The sequence below is a fragment of the Poecile atricapillus genome, chromosome W, assembly GCF_030490865.1.
Source record: "Poecile atricapillus isolate bPoeAtr1 chromosome W, bPoeAtr1.hap1, whole genome shotgun sequence".
NCBI lineage: Eukaryota > Metazoa > Chordata > Aves > Passeriformes > Paridae > Poecile > Poecile atricapillus.
The window spans coordinates 50,319,814-50,326,314 of NC_081288.1; positions in this window are offsets into that span (position 1 = coordinate 50,319,814).

Below are 6,501 nucleotides of genomic sequence, written 5' to 3' on the forward strand. Positions count from 1 at the left end.
CAATGGATGTTGATTGTTACCACTTTATGCTCACACCATGCAGATCACCTTGGGAAACGCTGAGGTGGAAAGGGTAGTGTGGGTTATATAAACCACATTTGGGCTAGGTAGGAGAGAATGTCCTATAATAGAGCAATTATCTCCATATTGCAATATATGAGTTTGAGTTTCAGTTGTGCCATTTTTCCTGAGGAAAGCACTGACTTAATCACATTTTGTAAGCAAGGAGAATAGAATACAACAATTCATATTTTTTTCTATATTTTATTGGATACATAACCAGTAATCTTAGTAGATGATCCCTGGTCATTTCCCAGCATCCTTTATATACCTCTCCTCAAAGAACAAGGATATTCAGAAAAAAACCAAACACATCTGATATTTTTCTGGTAGAGGTCTTTAGTGTTTAATCACATTAGGAAATAATTTAATATACATGGTCATCTTAGCAGATGCATATATAACAGCTGCTGACCCTCACACTTCTCTGACCTATGTGAGAAAAATGCAAGTCTATCTAGTAGCATCTAATGGTAATTATGCTGATGCTTATTCTATTTAGAGTTACATTCTGTTTCCAGTAAAATTTTTCTGACACTACAGAATTAGAAACTGATATTGTATGTAAGCATTCCTTTTCTGTGGTTATATTTAGTATTATTTGTGAATTACACTAATGATAAAATTGTAGGAATGCTTGAGAAATTGGTACTCTTCTAAATTAGTTTAATGTTACTTATTTTTATATAAGAAAAATAGTTGTGGCTTCAAAGTATATCCATAAATCAGGTTAAACTTTCCTGTGTTTGTAATTCTAAAGAACAAAGCAGTCACTAGTTTGTCTGTGATGAACAAATCTGCATGAGGGTTAGAAGGAAACAGTTTTCAGTAAAAATGCCAAACTTTTTAAAGGGGAAAAAAAAAAGTGTCAGCATATTTATTGAATGACTTTACAGATATTTTTAACTTTGATTGTAGTATTAAATTCATATTACTTTTTTTTTTTCCTCCCAATGTCAGCCTACAGACATCAAGTTATATTCTGAAAATAATATAGATCTAAATATCAGACAAGCATACAAGAACTACAGGAATAAGCAAGTACCAGTCAGAGATAATCAGCATCAAATGATGTCCAGGGCATGTCCCAAGGAGGTTAGATTCCCTCATCTCCATGGCTTTTGAGGGCCACATTAGATAAGCCCAGGCTCAGTCTGGGTACCTGAATAGATGTAGCAGACCAAAGTTTGATAGCGGAGCACTGAAGCCTTCTTAGCTTTAGGCACAATGCTTAAGTGTCCAGTGACATGTATCTGGCTCTGAAATAGGAAAACAAAAGGCTCTGGCAACATTATTTTAAAGCAGTGGTTAAGAATCTTTACTCTTTTGCTCTGTCAGTTATGCTATAAAAGAAGTATCTACCATGTTGGAAAGGATTCGGTCCAGTTGTCCTGGTTCAGCTTCCCAGGCTGTCTTAGTGAAATAAAACAAAATCCACTTTTTGGTCTAGTGCAGCAATTTTGGAAGTTCCTTTGTTTGCTGGGCCTTTTTGGATACTGATCCAAATTGTTCAGAAATATCTTTTTAGTCCCCTGCTGACAAATTAATTTGTCTGTTTGGTTACTTGCACTGGCAGGTTGCCCCTTAACCGAAGAATATGTAGGGCAAAGAATACGTTAGTCTTCTACTAACTGAAATGCTTTTTGAGTTTCATTTTACCTGGCTTAATCTGAGTTGTTTGTGTCCTTTTGAGCATTGATAAAAGGAAGAAGAGGGCAGGGCTCATGTTTCAAGCTTCAGTACAAGGCACATGGCAAAGCTAGATGGTTCTGGTCCTCATCCAGAAGATGAGGATCCATACATACCTGGGTAGTTCAGAAAGCAGAGTTAGAAAGCAGCATTTGTGTTCAGATATTGGAAGAGGCTGCAGACAGGAACTGCTACCAGAGGAGAAATCTAATATCGAGGGAAGGTCAGACCAGGTGCTTCAGTGCTGAAAACCAATCAATAACAGAGCAAAAAGCTGCAGGTTATTTTCGCTTTTCTATCCTGCTTTGTATATGCTTGTTTTGGTTTATCTTCACTAAACAAAATTAGATTTCAATAGCAATAGCAGCAATTGCAATCCCTGTAACTTTTCCTTATTGCCCTTTGAATAGGATAACCACTGCCCTCTAAAAGACAACTGAAAAGAAAGCATATAATTAATGCTTAATACTTTCAGTTGGTAGTGCTTTCATTCTTCCCCTTTGCTGTCTGTGCTTTGATAAAGAGAACAAAAGATTTTTAATGGTAGTCGACAGTAAGCAGGCTTCAGTAGCAGAACTGACAGATTATAAGCAACTATTGAATTTCATATTGTGACAGAGTTGTGTTAACAGTTTTAATTCTCAAAGTCTGTGCACTGCATCAGAATGAATCCAACATCTTTAAAGGACAATTTTATTCACTTCCAGTATTGAAGGGAATTCTGGTCTGTAGACATCAGTAATATTCTTACTGTATCTGACTATCCCCAAACTTTTAAAGTGCTTTGTCACCAAACAGGCTCTGCAGTCCTGTGCTTCTGTGTTCCCTATACAGCCCACCACTGCAGCAGTACTGTTGCAGCCAGGAATCACAGGCATATGAGGTAGGCAAGGCTTGCAGGGAAGAGTGACATCTTTTATCAACAGACTGGATATAGCTGGAGTAACTGAGAGTGCCACAACTTAATCTGGAAAAGTCTGAGTGATGATCTGAGGAAACTTCAATTGACAGAGGTAACTTACCCTTTAAGAAAAACTGAATATCCACCAACAGGCTTTACAGTGATCGGAGTGCTATCACTACTCCTACACTTTTAACCTACACAGAGAAGAACTTCATCCTGGAGCTCTGCAATGACATTCTTTTCTCCATACGGCAAAAAGCCTAGGTAGGTGTTCCACGTCCCCTGGGTCTGTCTAACACACTGAAGTATTCTATCTTCCACCTTGTGTTGACTTGGCAGTTGTGGTCAAAATGTTCAGCAAGTCATCAAATGGGCAGCATAGAAGAAATGCCTGTCTCTGGGTCCCTAAAAGGTGGGAGCTTCTGAGTTCTATCAAAGTTCAGAGATATCTCAGCCTGCCTCTCAGAAACAGGCACTGAAGTATGCAGGAGATAGTGCAGAAAACTTCATATTTAAAGTCCTGCATTTACTATGGCAACTTGGCAGTGACATTGAGAAAAGAAGTCATCACGCATTCTCCTGGTCTTCAGCTTTAACCATAGAGCAGTTTTTTCTGTTTTTAAACATCTTTGCAAAATATTGAAATAAATAGAGGACAGTATTGTTCAAAGATTAATTTGCAGCTGAGATTGTTTATGCAAACGATATCTTCTGCAGGGTAGTTTAATGTTCTAGTGAGTCATATTGCAATTACATGTTTCCCCTTAGTTAGATGACAGTAATTAGCTATGCTACAGGAAATTGCCTAAATGGAAAATTTTATGTAAGCTTCCTACAAATTTATGGAATATATAATGAAAATGGTTTTTCTATGCAGCTGAGAGATATAAGTCTTCTCTTTCATCCCAATTTTGCACTGGTTTAAACCTATTGATTTCAGGAAAGTTATACACGGTTTACCCAAAAATGGCTTTTATCTCCAAATGAGAACAGAATCAGGTTACTGCTTCTGTATCAGAATTGGGTATGAGGCAACATGTTGCTTTCTTTGCACTTAAAAAAAAAAGTTAATACAGTTGCTTGTGCCTTGGTGGAGTAAAAACATTAGGAAATATGGAGTCTGATCTACCATCTGTACCTGGGATCTCATCTATTTAGTCCATGGAAGATTTTCTTGTGTATTTACTTATCCTAGACTTTCAGATATAGCTATTAAATTATTTTGCAACATCTTCACTTTTATTTGTGAACAAACATGGAAGATACACATTTCTAACCACATCCTTGAAAGGACAAGAAAAAACACATACAGTTCAGTACTGATAAAGCTGAACAGTTTTTCCTGAAATGGAAAACACAAAGATTTAAAAAGAATTTTAATAAGAAAGAAAGGATCGGGGTACTAAGAGAAAAGTGCTGTGCATCACTATAGATTTTCTTCTCAGAGACTTTACATGCTTTCTAAAAATGTCTGTTAGAGATAATCTTCCTTAGGCAGACATTACATCTTCAATAAGCATTCTTGTCTTGGTTTGAGAAAGACAGGTGCCTGCTAAGGAAGGCAGAAACCTCCCTTGAAATAAATAAAGATGTAAACCACACCCCTGCCACCCCAAAATGTTATGATCTTGAAATCAAGGTGCTCTCAGGCAAAAATATGGGAATAGGAATAACGCTTCTTTACTAAGGAAATTAAAATAAAAATGCAGTAGTACAAAAAAAGAAAACCAAACCACTGACAGAGTCAGAAGACAACCAGACACCCTATTGGTAGCAGTGTGATCAAATGGTGACTGGAGTTCCCCTGGAGTAACAGATGTGGTTCTGTTGAAGCAATGATCCTGTAGAAGGGTGTAGTTGTCCTCTGAAGAGGTGGTGGTGTAGATAGGTCCAGTCTTTACTCTGAGAATTCAGTGGAGAAAGGCTAGCTGTGCTGTTCTGACTCTTGATTATATCCAGGTAGGAATGCTTGGCTCCTCCCTCTGGGTGGAGCATCTCACAATGGGATGATGTCATTTTATCAGTCATGCAGTGAGACTCAATGGCTCATTGACAGAAGATATCCCCCTGAGGGAGGATGGGTCATGGAAGAGATAAAGAATTTTGCCACACCTGGTTTTAACAGCTGGCCCATTAACAGAAGATATCCCCCAGTTAAGAGGGATGGGTCATGAAAGGGATAATACTACCGCACCTGGTTTCAACAGATGGTAATAGAATACATACTTTTGGTTGCATCTTGTGTTGCAACACAAGACAATTCTGAATACCTACATTTCTGAGAGACATCTTTCAGTTTGAGCCTTGTTAGTCTAAGTGACAATACAGACCAAAAATGACCAAGCAGGGTTTCTCAGAATTTTGAAGTGAATATTATTTTTGAAACAATCTTGTGATACAATGTCGTTGGGAAAATCATAGTAGAGATGTGTCACAAAGAAAGAATGTTGTGTATGACTAAATGTTTACTTGGAGATGGCACCTGGAAGCAAGGAAGAATAACAATTTAGGAGACTGAGTGCACTCATCAGCTCATGGCCGATCTAACTTTGAAATTTCTTTGTAGTGCCTTGAGATGATTGTAGTCTGAAATGGCAGATAACCAAGCTCATAAAAAACAGAGAGGTGGATCGTTACGCTTGACCTGAATTTTGAGTATTTGTGCTTTGGAATAGAAACTACAAGTAATCTAATCTGATCCACATCTGATTAGATACCAATGCTTTGGAGAGACAAGAGCTTTTTACAATGTAGCATTATGAAATTCAGTCTGAAATTTGGCATATAGTTTTCCACACTTGAAGTCTTACACAATTCAAGAAGAAAAAAAAAGACCTCCAGTACTAGAAACTGACCTGAAAGGAAGTATAGTGTGAGATAACTGCTATCCTGATATTTCTTGATCACCTTTTAACTGGAATGCAATGTGAATAGGTATATCTTTTTTCCTTGCTGTCTAAGCAATACTTTTTACATTTTCTGCTAGTTTCATTATCTAATAGTGCTGAACTATTTTCACCCTCTAATAACCACTGCAGTAAGTGTGGCTGAAACAGTTAATCCTCCATTTCTCACTAGAGAAAATAGCCAGAACTGGAGGTGGATGATTAATGTCTTCTTATAATCATGATGCTGTTCACCACTTTACCTATTATGAGGTTCTGACCAGGACAGAGCTGGGACACAGATGGATGCAGTTCAGTACTCTGGACTGAGCAATGGTACGAAGTTGAGGAGACCTGCTGGAAGGTATGGAAAACAATACATCTGCATTTTAAAGAAGTGTTATTGACAGCTGTGATTAAAGTTCTAATTTATGGAAAATTGCATATTGCTTGCTGGTCTTAGCAATCCATGGCAGGATTTATGCAGGAGTTTCCTGCTTCTGCTGCCCAGTAAGCTATGAATATTTGTTTTGGAGAATGACCCTGGTGCCTAACTCTATATTAGATACTGGCCTGTGATATATTTTTTACTGTTCTGTCTTGAAAAAGCAAGTGATGCTGTGATTTTCCAAGAGCATATAACAAAAGTACTTCATGATCTGGAAAGTCTGTTTATTTCCCCATGCAGTTTGAGACATTGGCTTTGAGCTGAAAAACTCCTGTGTCAGCTTGGGACTTTTCTCTGTGTCCTTATGCACTGAAACTCCTGGAATGGCTGAGACAGTGAGAGCACTAACAGTGTAACATTACTTGTTTAAAAACACAAACACCTGCCAGCTGAAGGTTTTCTGTAAAGGGTTCTCAGATTTGCAACCTAATTCTTTCTCTCATTAGCAGGGGAGCAAAATACTAGCATCCCTTTACGGAAGCAAAATACCAGCATCCACTGATAATTAATGCTGG